Genomic DNA, 15,010 nt, shown 5'->3' with positions numbered 1-15,010 from the left:
ATTGGTTGCAATAATAATAATTTGAAAACCATGAACCACCAATTTACTATTTTATTAAATGTAACCACTATGGGTGAAAAACGGCAAAAATTATGTTAAATTAATTTAGGTTGCCGTATTTAATAAACTATTATAAAATCTATTGGTTAGGTACCAATAATAAACATAAGAAAAGTACCAACTATGATTTTACCATTTTGTGAAATTCAACCACTTAGGGGCGAAAAATGGGTACATAACGTTTTAAGATTAATAATTAAAACCCCAAATTTAATTATGGATATTAAAAGATATTAGTTACCAATAATAATAAACATACATTAATAACATCCAAAATTTTATCATTTTGCGAAATTCAACCACTAAGGGGTGAAAAGGGGGGAATATTGCTTTATAATGGATGATTAAACCTCCAAATTACCAATAATAAATATTCAAGTACCATCAACCACAATTTTACCATGTTGCAAAATTCGATCGCTAAGGGGTGTAAGAGGGGTAGGTATGATTTTGAACGAAAATTTACAACTTCAGATTCAATCGGAACTAGAAGTACTTTTTCTTCTTCTTTTAGTTATTTCATTTCGTCTTTTAAGGGTGTGAAAATAGTGTAAGTTTTTGTTCGTCATAATAAATAGACATAAGTTCATAGCAAATAAAGCTGGATGTAAGAATGTAGCATTAATATTTCAAGTAATTAATTACGTAGCGTGTTCATATTATTTTTTATATTCAATTCCAAGGACAGTGAAACGGGGGTATGTTGGTTTATACAGAACTAAATTAAAAATCTAAGTAAATTAAAGTGGAGGTAAGAAACCGAGCAACAATAACGTAGAAATTATGAATTTTTATCATGTTTTAACCTTTATCACTTTTCTATATTCGAACGCAAAAGTGGTGAAAATATTGGCACATACATCTGAAGCTAATCAAGTGGGATGACAGTTATATGGTATAAATTATTAACATTCAAAATCTACAAAATCATTTTTACATCTTGGTGAAGTTCTACTGTTTAAAAGATGAACTATTGTAAATATCGTTTTAACATTAAATATAACTTATTTTGTTCAAATGAAACTTAATTTAACATATTAGAAATTAGAAATAAACATGTCAGTTACCATCTCTTATTCATGTTCTCCAAAATATCACCTCTTAATTTGTTACAGTGTATTAAAAAATAAAATTAACAGTTATGGAATCCTGTAAATCAGAAGTGGCGGAATATATTTAATTTCAATATTAATGTAAGTTTATTATAAATATTTTGGAGTTCACATCTGCTATCAGAATGAGTTAAGTTTTATTTTGTTAACGGATATGGTCATATTTACTTAGTTCTGAAATTTTATATAGGCATTCGTGTGGAGAAAGAGGAGAGGGGTAAAAATATTGATATTTTGTTTACGTAATACTAATCATAATTAGGAATCAACTAATACGTTAGATAAGAAATTTTATATCTGTAATCTACTTTTCAAATAAAGTCGCAATTGTTAAAATATCTTTAAATAATGGAGGTATTTACAAAAAAAGTGAAATTATTTTATTCCTCTAAGTTCAGATTAACCATAATAAATTAAAGTGTTAGTGTGAAAGATAGGCATTATATTTATTAAAGTAGCTAAGTAGGACTCAAGTTTAACCGCTTTTTAATGTCTATCTCATGAAATGAAAATGAGTTAAGTGTTATTTCATACAACTTAAAAATATATCCTCAAACACAAACAGGAATTGTATTATCGGGTACTCATATAAAAGACTACGTGTAACATCATAAACAACATTCTTAAATGGTTTAGTTAGAAATAAAATCATTTCTGCACCTGATTTTTGTGTATATTTCTTTAGTAAAAACTTTTCAAATTAATCATATACTTGTCTTCAATGGTAGGATATTAATCTGTGCTAACGAACCCGTCAGTTATTAATCATTAATTTTGCTACAGCAACAAAAGTAGCTGTGTTTGCAGAATTACGTTTAATAAAACATAAGCCAGACGCTCATAGTTCACATTCTCCAATATTTACAACAAAAGTGTTGTTTACACTGTAAAATGTTTTTCACCTTTTTACAAGGAAAATCCTTGGAAACCCTGTTGCCAAAGGCATCACTCATGAAACTCAAAGGCAGAGCTTTGTAAAATTACATTTTTCACGAAGCCCTGCCATGCAATTTTACTAGTGATATCGTTGGCAACAGGGTTTCCAAATACTATCCTTAAAAAGTAAAAAAAAAATATGGGTGAGGTATTTAATCTCGAGGTAATGAGCAAACATTTGGCTAGTGAGGGAGGCTTCCTTGGAATGAGAGAGGACTGTTTGGATAGGACTAACAAGAGAGTGAGTTACTGTCTAGTCACATTCCAGTGTAATTTAGTTAGTATATGTTTTTGGATAGGCATTGGACAAAGATTTAATGTGACGTATAGCAAGGCAGTAAAACCAAAGTCTTGTGTAAATATTACCGGTTAAATAGAAATACATTATAATTATTGGGCTAACCTTGGAAACCTACATTCCCCACTCGTATCAGCTTAAGCCTTGAACGATAACTTTTTAAGTGCATTTTTATATTTATCTCTTAAAGATAAATATAATGAAAATCTTATCAGAAGGAGTTACTCTTGATTGTTTTATCAAAGGTTATTACCCATCGGCAATGTTTATTGCACAATCAAATAAAAATTCTTCAATATTTTTTAAGTCCCGATTTTCATCTTACCCTTCTCCGAATTTTTTCAGCCTTTTCTGTGCTCTTTTTTCTTAGTAAGAATATGCAGTAAGTTGAAATATATAAACCTCTATATTATTATGAGTTTCACACAAAATTAACATAGGAATATAAATAATTGTTATAAGGTTATTTTTACTTCTTATATTTTCAAGTTATTCATTTTATAATGAGCTTTTTTCACGCTAAAGCTATTATTTTCTGACATAATTAAATCTAATATTTTTTATTCTTTAGGAAAAGGAATTTGGGTTTTTGATTTTCGTGCGTTATTATTTTTAAGTTGTATAATTAGCTAAAAGTAAAACTGTATTGTTTTAAGAACTTCGATATAAAATGACACTGATTTAGGAAGATCTCACATTGCACAAATACAATCAATTATTATAAATCCATTTAAATTTTAAATGACAACAAAATTAAATTTATTTTATAAGAACTAATGTAGTTTACATAGGCCTAAAATCTAATAAGAAGCGTATAATTAAAAAAATATATATATTATTTGGGTTTCACATATACAAAGGAGAAGTTCACAAGCTGAAGGAAGTTATCTTGTATTTTTATTTATTTTACTATTTTTTCATTTTTTTTTATATTTTTGTGGTTCACTAATATTGATTTATAAAAACGTGCGTTATTTTTCTCTATGTGCTCCTGATTATTCCTCACAATATTTTGATGGTTTTCTCCATGTGGTCCTGATTATTCATAACGAAACTTCTGTTGGTTTTCTCCATGTTCTCATAATTATTGGTAATGACCCTTCTACTGATATTCTCCAAGTGTTTCTGGTTATTCCTTTCGATACTTCGGTGGGTTTTCTCCATGTGCTCCTGATTTTTTCTTGGAAAGACTTTTGGTGGTCTCTCAGTGTACTTCAGGTTATCCCTGTTATTTATTTCTGATAAACAAATCGCTAGATTATTTTTTGTAATGAAACAGGCAATTTTATTCAGAGTTTTGCTTACTTAATGAATTCCTGTTACCAAATCAGCACTTTTAAAATATTTAACTTTTTTATTTTTTATAATTAAAACAATAGAGATTCATTACCAGACGATTACTGTATTTTAAAACAACTAAGAAACTCTATCATTCAAGATTTCCTTCTCCTTGATTTCTAGCAACGCTTTCCTTTACTTGCGATCATGAAAGAGAATCCCGCATCCGAAATAAACATATATATATATATATATATATATATATATATATATATATATATATATATACATAAATATAATATTTACCATCACGCAACACTTGGCCATCTGTTGTTGAAAAGCAATACTACTTGCGACAAGTTTCTTGTATGATCTAAATTAACTCTCGTTGATGAAATATAAGAAATTCTATTCAAGGAATTGTTACAATTAAAAACTCTCAGTTTGCATCGGGCATTAGTTGCAATAGCTAACATTAACCCTTGTTCATTGGCTTAAGCTGTATCGAAAGGACATCGTTGTAGATACTGCAGCAAGGAATTTTTCCTGAGAAGGAACGCTAAACGTCACGAGAAGAATGATTGTGTTAAAAAAAAACACCACGCAAAATGTTAAGCTGTGACCGGTGAAGCAGGTTGTTAACACAAATTGATAGCTTAAAAAGGCTCGGCAGAACTTTTAAAGTCGAGCCCACTTACGAGATAAAGGACATCGATAAAACCACTACACTAATGAAGAGTGTGTTGCATGATGTAAATAATGTTCCTTGTCTTGAACGTGATTATGTTCATAGCTCTCCTGATCTCGACAAGGAACATAACTTCGAGGATGCTGGTGGTTCAGGAAGACTGAAACCAATGGAAATATCATCACCGTGAAAATTGAGAATACATTCAAGCCCATCTCAAGTAGATCCTCCATACTTTCGAAAAATGATGGATACTTAAAAAGGAAGCTTTTAGACGATGAAGAAGCTTCGACATCAACGATTTCGAATTATTACAGTAATCCAGGTGAAGACGCTGACATCTATAATGATGGCGACAGTGGCTTTGAAACTGGTGACAAGACCAAACACTGTGATGAAACACCTGAAGCTGGCAATATCGAAGACTGTGATGAAGCTATGAGACTATAACGACGGAAACGATGCGTTAAACTAAATTATTCTGATCAAGCTCATGATGGTCACTGGGATGATGACGATGGTGACTTTGAGGCTGGTGTTAAAGCGGAAGACTTCAGAGATTTAAAAAAAATAATAAACCTGCACGGAAGATGGAAGCAGCAGCAAAAGATATAGCTTACAAGTCATGGGAAGATGCTAACATATTGCTTGATCGTCTGAGATTGTTGGTGGCATCGGTTCGCGGAGGAAACTACTCGCACATCGATGAAGTAGCCTCTACTATTCAAGAACTGAGGGAGGCTGGCTTCATACAATAATCACTTGTTTAACATGCACGTGTTTAATATTGAAAAATAAATCATTTATTTAGATTTAAAATTTTATTGTTTTATTTCTTGCAATCGGATTTCTAACTAAGATTGAGTTTTAGCGACTGCGTGTTCAATGTTTTGCATTGCGTGTTCGGTATGTACTTTGCGTGCCCGGTGTGTGTATTGCGTGTCCGTTGCATGTTCATTGCGTGTGCAGTGTGTACTGTGTGTCCATTGCATGTCAAGTTTGTACCCAGCTCTGAATAATTACTGTTTCAAAACCTCTTCGTCTTTATAAAACATTTTTTTCAGGGATTCTTGGTGTAAACGTAAAACATGTACCTACTGTTGTATGGTATTGATGCTTGTAATTGATTTTAACGTAACGTTTGGTCGGACAGTTCGAAGACTTGGTCTTGACTGTTTGAAATACGTTTTATTACTTATCGACAAAGAAGGCCCTGTGTTTCTGAGACATTTGGACTATAAGCCTGAAATTGTACATGATCTGGCCTTGTGGTTCGGAAACACTTGTACTATACGCCTAACATTGTAATTGACTTGGTTGGAAGGTATTCCAAGTATCGAAAAATTATACCTTCATGCTAGGCACAGCGACAACGTATTTATTTTGTTGGCCAAGTATCTTGCATAGAGTCGTTTTTCGCAGAGAAATATGTTTAATAAACTCCACATGAGGAAATGGGAAAAATAATTTTAAATTTATTTATTTGCTTTAGTAACTCTTATCACTGGTCCAAAATCAAACCAAGGGCGGAAATCTAACGTGTCAATCTTACATTTATAGACGATTTTTTTGATGATTATTATATTTCTTTTCCGAATTGCTAGGTTTATTATTACGATTTTCCAAGTCAGTGGACAATATCTCATCATCGGCTTGCTTGAGGCTGGTAGAATATGAACCTCAATCGCTTTTAGGATTTTTCGCCATCTTTTATTGAATAATTTCCCCCCCAAAAAAAACACCTTTTTTCGTATCGATTAAAGATTGAACCAGGCATTGTAATCGATGGAATCAATCAATTGAATTATTATTTTTTTTAAGAATTTGCAGGGGCGGATCCATGGCTGGGCGACCCGGGCAATCGCCCAGGGCCCCGCGTAAAGTGGGGTCTCGCGTCTGCCCTCACCCTAGAAGCTGTCATGTAAGGTGTACACCTCTAATGTTTATTAAAACCTCTTTTATATGTATTACCCGCAACATGCAGGGGACGAGTGTCAGATAATCGGCGATGCTGATAAGTGTTTGCTCCAGGTTACAGTTATCACAGATACGGCGACAAGGCTTTGCTCTGAGTGTCGTTTTCCTCCGATATATCTCTGGGGAAGAGCGGTGAAAAGTACACACAGTTGTGCTTTTTTTGTTTTATGTTTATATTACTGCTGCCAGTTATCAAAGGAATTGAAAGTATAGGTCGCTATATAAATTAACCCTCATTTACATGTGGCATATATTTGAGTATTTGCACAAAAAAAATTAAAATTTATGTTAGTATTTTTATTTTTCTTCTTTGTATAATTTTATTTTATGTGAAAAAATATCGTATGTATGTAAATGAAAAAAAAGGAAATATTATTTTTTGTTTTTGCTTTTGATTTTTTATATATATTTTTTTATAATTTCACTTTTAAAAATAGTCACAGCTTTTATAAACTTATAAAATGACCAGATGTCACCAGAATTAAATTGTATGCATTAATAAAACTAACCCAATTACAATTTACTACGAAAGAAAATTTCTTTACCATCGTCGAAATTTAGGTTCCATGTAGGCTCAAAAGTTTAATTTTCTAATTTGCCGGTAGAGTGATCACAAATCCCCCTTTCCCTAGAGGTATTCCATACTCCAGTATGATAAGATACCCCCCCCCCTCCCTTCTTCCGAGATACAAGGGCCCCGCTGAAATAATTTGTCCAGGGCCCCGCAGAGTCTAGGTCCGCCACTGAATTTTGGTAATCTTACCGAATTTATAGCTCAATAAATGCAGATTTCCAAGATGGCGGCCAAGACGGCCGACTTGATGGCAACCACCCTGGCTATAAATACCACTGCAATATAGAGGATAAAAATTAAACTAACATTGTGGCAGCACACTCTGGCAGACGACGTACATACTATGTGACACGAGCGCTTCTGGTAGCATGTATTAAAAAAATATATGATGGCTCGGTCTCGAACAGGTAAGGATATATTTTATTCCTTCAAATTAAAAAAAAATGCCTAAAAATGTGCTTGTAATTTTTATATACCTTATTTAAATCTCAGTCTGTTAAATGTCTCGATGGCCGTGCGGTTAAAGGCGTATGTTTTCCAACCAAGAGGTTCAAATCACAGAGCTTCCAATGTATTCAGTATAAAAAATTAAATATGTCAATAACGATCATAATAACATTGAAATGTAATGGATACAGAGCGATGCTGGTGCTCTCTAGAAACACACACCAAAAACAAAGATAAGGGAATCCAAGATGGCGGTCCGGCTCCAGAAGAACAGAAAAAAAAATATTATGGCCGCCAGCAGACGAAAACAAGATGCCGACCTTCATCATTCTGAAACAAGATGGCGACCTCCAGAAAATGAAAACTTAATAGCGGAATCCAGGATGGCGTCCAGGGTCAAGGTTTATTGTCAAGGTAAATGTCAAGGTCAAAATCATTCAAAATGACCACCGTGACATCACAAACCAAGATGGTGGACACCGATACCGACACCATGCACCAGAAGCAGAGCCAGTACCTACAAAAAAAATAATACTATGTTAATGTTGAATCAGCTCAATAAGGTTAAGGTTTTTTTGTAGGAAGTATTTAAAGACTGATTTCAGTTGTTTGAAAAAAACCAAATATATAAAACTTTTACTTTGTGTTTTAATATGTGTTTTAAATTGTTTTTGTTTAATATTTGAGTAGGTAATTTCATAGAAGTTTATCTTCTAACTTGTTTGGAAACTTTAGAGTATTAACAGTTTAATAAATTTATTCAATTGGGTAGTATTTTTATATTATCCCTTGTCGAAATTCAGGTCCAAAGCCGTTGTTTTATCGGAGCAGTTTCTATTTGTTGCAAATATTCGGCATATAAAACAGTTATGAAACAATAACCGTATAAATACGTTGCTGGGTTTCTGACAACTGGTTATCGAAGAAAGATAACCTAATTCTCAACTGTGCGGTAGCGCACATCGACCGGTACAGATAACAAATAAAAAAACTGTCTCTTCAACTTTTGTGCTGCCGCTAGATATCGCGATATGTGCTTTTCGTAACTGAAAAACGAGTTCTTGCTGTGCATTTCGTAACTAAAGAACTAGTTCTTGCTATCGATTGTATCGCTTCTCAAACAGCAACAACTATTTTCTAATGATACGATTAATACCGTGCTTTCCCTTCACACAGTTCTCGGTAGTAAAATAATCGTTTAGCAGTTGACATTTTTTAAGATCTTCAAGTAAATAAGCAGTTTTAAGGTTCTTGAAGTAATAGAACAACTTCAAAGTAACGTTTTATAACAGTGTTCTCTGCTCGCGATTGACAGTAATAATTCCCTGCTCGTGATCAACTGAAACAATTCTGGGCTTGTGATCGAAATTTGGACCAATTCCCAGGAAGTGGCAGTTATTCATTATTTCGTAATTGTTTGATTTTGACAGATTAACAGTTTAAGGTTGTTTCATGTGTGCTTCAATAGGCTTATAGCGTATGCACTTTAAATTTAAGCGGAATATGAGCTTAATTATATAAAATATCATTTCTTCAGTCAGTTGAAAATTCTTCGTAATAAAACAAATTATATATAACTACATCTGCCACCGCGAAGATATATTATTTTCTTTTGAATAAAAATAGGAGAACATTTCTATGTCAGTATTATAATCACGCCATAATTTCGACGGCTGTAAAAATATTTAGTCCCTCTTTGCGATTGAACAATGAATGATTGAAAACAGACCTTCGTGTCCATAAATAATAACGTTATCCATCTAAATAACCCTTTGTTCAATCGGTACCGTTACTGCCATAACATGTATTGGAAAATAACGATTTATCTCATCCCTAGCTGCTATCTGCGTCTAATGGTGGCAAGCAACGTTTACGATTCAGGCAGAAAATTCTAGCGGCGGGCACAGAAAGAATGTCTGTAATTAGCGTTCAGGAATTTTGGTATTTAAAAAGCGAATATTTTATTTATCATGGCCGGCATTATTTTAAATAATTATACGTTAAATTTCGTGTCCGAGTTTCGTATTATAAGTTTACTTGGAATAAGGAAAACGTAACACAAGAATTTGCTCTTTACAGAGTTTAGATGTATACACATCACTGGCGAGTTCTAATAGACTCGTTCACACTTATTTTTTGTTGGAAAGGATAGGACAAGGAGAACTTTCGGTTCCTTTTACAAAATTTTCTAATAGTTTGTTAGGTACGTGATATTTTTATTTAACATTTTTTTAGAGCTTAAATTGATGATATTCGGCATATAAAAATGGTGAATAATGTTCTGTAATATTTTTTTATTTGAAATGAAAGTTGTTAACATAAATAATTACCCGTAAATTTTACCAAACAAATATATATATTTTTAATTCCTATGTATTTGACTTTAGCCTTAACAAATAATGTCTGAATGATACATATTCCATAAATTTTAAAAGTTTAAGTAACACAAATATATCTTAAAACCGTTATAAAAAAAATTTCTGTGCTAAAATGTTGTGTCCACATACGTTTTATTTTATTTTGGTAAACAATGTGCTTAAATGAGCGTAATAAAGGTTTTTATAATTTATTTCTGAAAATTTGCAAATATTGTTTTTCAACAACTGTAGTATTTTTATATCCTCTTCATCCACTCGGCATAGCTATGTGACATTTAGAAAAATATAATTGCTAGGAATAAAATACTGAAAAACAAACATTAGTAAAATATTAGAAGTTTAAATTTTTATTTTACGTAAAAACTGAAACATTGTCCCTTAAAACACATTTGAACAAATTAAAATACTATAATTTTCATATAGTAGATATTTTTAGCGTAAAAAATACGTAAGAGTACATACAAGTTAGTCACAAGGTGCAATGAGAAATATTAATTTTATTTTATATATATATTCGATGATGTGAGTAGAAAGGCATAATATAAATTTCTTAAATTTAACACGCAATAAAGTTTGAATATGTCAACCTTACTTGACTTTTCAAGATAAAACCAGTTAGTTAACGTATTTGCTGTCGCAACAAAAACTTCTGCCTTATATAAGATATGACTCCACTTATATTTTTGTCTCTCAAAGAAAGTGTCTTTGTTCTCTATCTTTTAAGGAGCTTCAAGTATCATGAGATAATAAAAAAAATTGTTTGAAGAGCTTAAAACCCTCTTATACAATGCTAGCATAAAAAAGTATTGTATATAGTATTTCGGGTGGGAAAAACAAGTCCAGAAAGGATATCCTAATAGCTTAATATTTTATTTATTAACTTAAATTTTCACAATTCCTTAAGTAATAGTAATTTTACTTTCTGTTCAAAAATTAATCTCACTTTCATCAAGTCCACAATTTACTCTCCCAACAGGGCTCTGCTCAACAATGGCTCTATCTACAGTTCGTCTCTTAACTTACACTACTCTCTCGTCCGCCGCACATACAACACTGTCACGGATTATTCGGTTCCCGATTAACCAATCCTCGCACACGAGTTCCTCGCTTATTGTCCACTATCACTCACAATGGGATCACTCACGCTCTTCACTTCACTGTTGTCATAGCTCAGATTATTCACCAGCCTCGCACCTTCTCCGGTGTCACCACCTGCCTCCGTCACTTACACAATGCTTGCCACAGGCCAGCACCTGTCACTCACACAATGCTCGTCACAGGCCTGCCTTCGTCACTCAAACAATGCTCGCTACAGGCCTGCCTTCATCACTCACACAATGCACGCAACAGTCCTGCCTCCGTTTTAAATAACTGCCAAGTTCTGAGCTGGAAAGTTTTCTTAGCTTTCCGAAGTGTCGCGTCATTATAATCCCCGACTAATCTACCTACATCGTGCCCCAACCGCAGGCTGGCTGGCTAGCTTCGTCGATAGAGTCCTCGTAACAATATGATTTTCTTTACTAGAATAACGGTGTAGAATTCATTATATACGAATGTTTTAGAAAAACTTTAAGATATATGATGTTTAGATTTAGATGAATATTAAACAACTTAAAAATATATTATATCAACTACAAACATTTTTCAATTTTTTTCTAGCGTATTGAAATTCACGTGTACTTATTTAACGGAAATTTTTTCTAAGTTATAGTCTCTTAGGCGCATTAGGAGGAAGTTTTAGTAAACAACGGAAATGCAGTGAAGTGCGTGTGCACCATGAATGAAAGATTAATGTGAAGAAGCCTAATGCTCTAAAACACCAAAACACTGGTTTATCATATTCCAGTTTCTTATTTATTCACTGATCAACGTTGCTGTGTGGATGCACGGTAACCATCTTGTAAAAAGAATAAATCATTGTGAACCTGGTGATATGAAAAAGTGTATTGTAAGAATTATATACAAATAAAAGTATAATGCGCATGCACGCGCACCATTCTGCTATACCCTAATGCCCAATTCTTCCAGGCAGCGGACTGCGCGTGGTGGCATGGACCTGTACATGTTTGCTTTCTTCAACATTGGGAGAAACATCGAGGGTATCGTTGTGCCAAATAAATCTTCGTGGTAGTGAAACTGTACTGGAATACATTTTATGAACTTTAATAATCATAGAAACGAATGAATAATCGTAACGTTAAAAATAATTTTGACGTGACAACGTCTAATAAATCTATGAATTCCGGCTGCACGCACGAAAAATAATCCCGTTACGCACACTGTCCCGTTTCGCTGTGTCCCGTTACGCTCATTGTACGCTTGCGCCGCATATATCTCTCTTCCACTGGATTGGAACAACCATCGATTTGACTTTTTCGAGGCACATTAAAATTTAAACACTCCCATTCGTTTCCTACTTTTCCTATCATCATCCTATCCTTAACAGAATAATACAGATTGGAAGAAGTTAAATAGCAAACATGTATAAAAGTTATAGTTAAAATAATCTCTTCGTTAAAGTAATAAACATATTTGAATTAATGAGTGCAAATAAAAGTAAATTTATCAATTAAATCGTAGATTTCATTTCACTCTTTCTTTGTATCCATACAAAATAGTGATAATTCAATAAAAAATATTCAAATTTATTCATAAAAGTATGCAATCATTTCATCAATGTTTTTTTACGACGTTGTCACGTTAAACTATCGTCCGTAAACCGACTTTACAGACAACCAAATATTTTTCACTTCTTTTCTTTAGCTCAGTAGTTGAATACGTGAAAAAATAAATCCAAAAGTTTGAAGCAAATATTTATTACCTTATTTTTAGTTTTATTATTTATTTTAAATACAATATGTTAAAATTAACATCATTTGTGGATATATGTTTAATATAAATTTATAAAAACATTAAATATATGGCTCAGAAAGTACCTTGGCTCGTTTATTTACACTAGAAAGGCATATAACCTTTATAATTTACCCCCATCCCTTCTCAAACCATTTCAAGTGAGATTTTGGTACATCTTGATGAATTTTTGCATACTGCACATTTAAGATAAGACTAAAATTACTGTCTACATCGAAAAAATTATCCCCCCCCCCCCCCCAAATGTACTAGTACTACAATTTTCTGATTAAGAACATTATATTTTTGTATTCGAGTTACTCTAAATCTCGGGCAATACCGGGTACTTCAGCTCATATTTATATAAGCATCTAATTGACTTTCTATCAATTTTGCTGAAAAATATATTTCTGTGTAAAATGATATGTAATGAAATTTTGATAATTGTTTAGACCTATTTAATTAAAAAAAACATGAAATCATTAATGTATAAAACTACTAATTCGCTCTTTTAAGTACAAGCACCTTTTTTAATATATTAAGTGGTTTCGTTTCACGATATTCATCATCACGTAAAATAGATCTTTGAATATTTGTATAAACTTACATTAAACTGATTCTGTGAAATTCTATTGAAAGCTGATTTAATTACCTTTTTATCAATAAATACACCTATAAAATAGACACTGTATCGCGTTATCTGAATTTCTAATCTTAAGGACAGGTAGGATTCATTTAGTTTATATGTGGCCATATTAAAAAGCCTATGAATTAAATCCAACAGTAGAAAACCTTTGTCTAACATAAAAAATGACATGAAATCTTAGTCTCGTCTCGTTAGTCAATATGAAATAATCTGGGTTCCACAACGAAATCAGTAAGTAAGGACAAAAAAATAGTAGTATAAAACAAGTAGCATGCATAAAATGATAGCATTTGCTACAGAACACGAAATGCAATGGTTAAATAGTCAGAAATCTGAAGAAAACGTTCTTTATAAAAATTTATACTTGCAATCGGTGGGTAAAGAAAATATTTTATACAAGAAACTGTTCGCCACGTAATAAACTACACCAGAATCATTATATTCTAAAATAATTGCTTTTTTATTGACATTGTAATACATTTTCACAGAATTTAGAGTTTCATTCCGTTTTAAAATAAATTAAATAAAAGTCTTACGAAGTGGATGTTGTCTTGAGCTTATTTACTTTAGGAAATAATCTCACACATTGATGGTACTTTCTTTTCTACAAAACAAACTAGTATCAAAATAAAAATTTATACTAATTTTCTTAAAGGGTTGCCTAACCGTGGACTGGTTAGTTCTGCGTGACCAGGTTTTCCGTGACTAAGCCACGATCTTGCCTTCATTTTCTAAGAAATGTTTTCTCCGTTTATATCAATATTATTTTTTACTTATCTTTTTTTGGAACAGTAAATATTCAAATGAACACCCATTCAGACATATGTATGTAAAATGTGTACTACCAAGTTTATATTCCCTTGAATTTAATAAGCGAAAAAAAATTGCATTCAAATTATGTTTCGATACATAACGTTCATTGCTAGATCTGAATTGCTTCGTCAAGATATTCAATGATAAGTTGATTTGTGGACGTATTTATCACATTGGTTTAACGAAAGTTTGTTAAAGGGAAAGAATCTGATTTAGAAATTACTAACCAAACCGTGGTTTGGAATTATTATTTTACAAGAAAATGTTAGCATTTATTTAGCTCTAAAGCATTGTGTATAGAAAAAATGTTAAAACACGTTCGACAATGCTTAACAGAAACCAAAAAATCAAGTGATGTTTATCTGTTTCCATTATCTTTTCCTACATCATTACCATTATTTTATTAAAAATATTAATATTTAAGAAGTGGCATTTTTAGTGTAATCCATCAAAATCTGATTATAATTTAATTAGATTTATGGCAATAATTTTAATTCAGTTGTTCTTCAAAGTTATATAATTTTTTTTTTAATTTACTTGCCTGCAAAATATATTGTCTTAAAAAATAGAAGTGCTTTACCAAATTGACTGTTTTAAAATTGTGTTAGAGATATCTTAGGGGAATCTTTTAAGCATGCTATCGTAGTAAGTTATTTATGAAAACGAAACTTAAAAAAAATTAACGTATAATTATTTGGTCATAAAACATTTTAAAAACGTGGGGATATTGTGATTATGTGCGCATTTTATATAGTACATATCACAGCTGGTACCTACTCTTAATGCAATGTATAAATTAGTTTGAATAGGAGGTAATAGTAAAAATGTGATGTACCAGTCGTTATTGGTTAATTTGTCTACTTGTGAAAGTTATCTTTGGAGATAAGTTAATGAATACCTTGTTGAAACGTGTTGCAATTGACCATGCTATCACATATTGTAATTTACAGAAT

The sequence above is a fragment of the Bacillus rossius genome, chromosome 1 (assembly GCF_032445375.1).
Source record: "Bacillus rossius redtenbacheri isolate Brsri chromosome 1, Brsri_v3, whole genome shotgun sequence".
NCBI lineage: Eukaryota > Metazoa > Arthropoda > Insecta > Phasmatodea > Bacillidae > Bacillus > Bacillus rossius.
Note: the sequence above shows the minus strand (reverse complement) of the source record.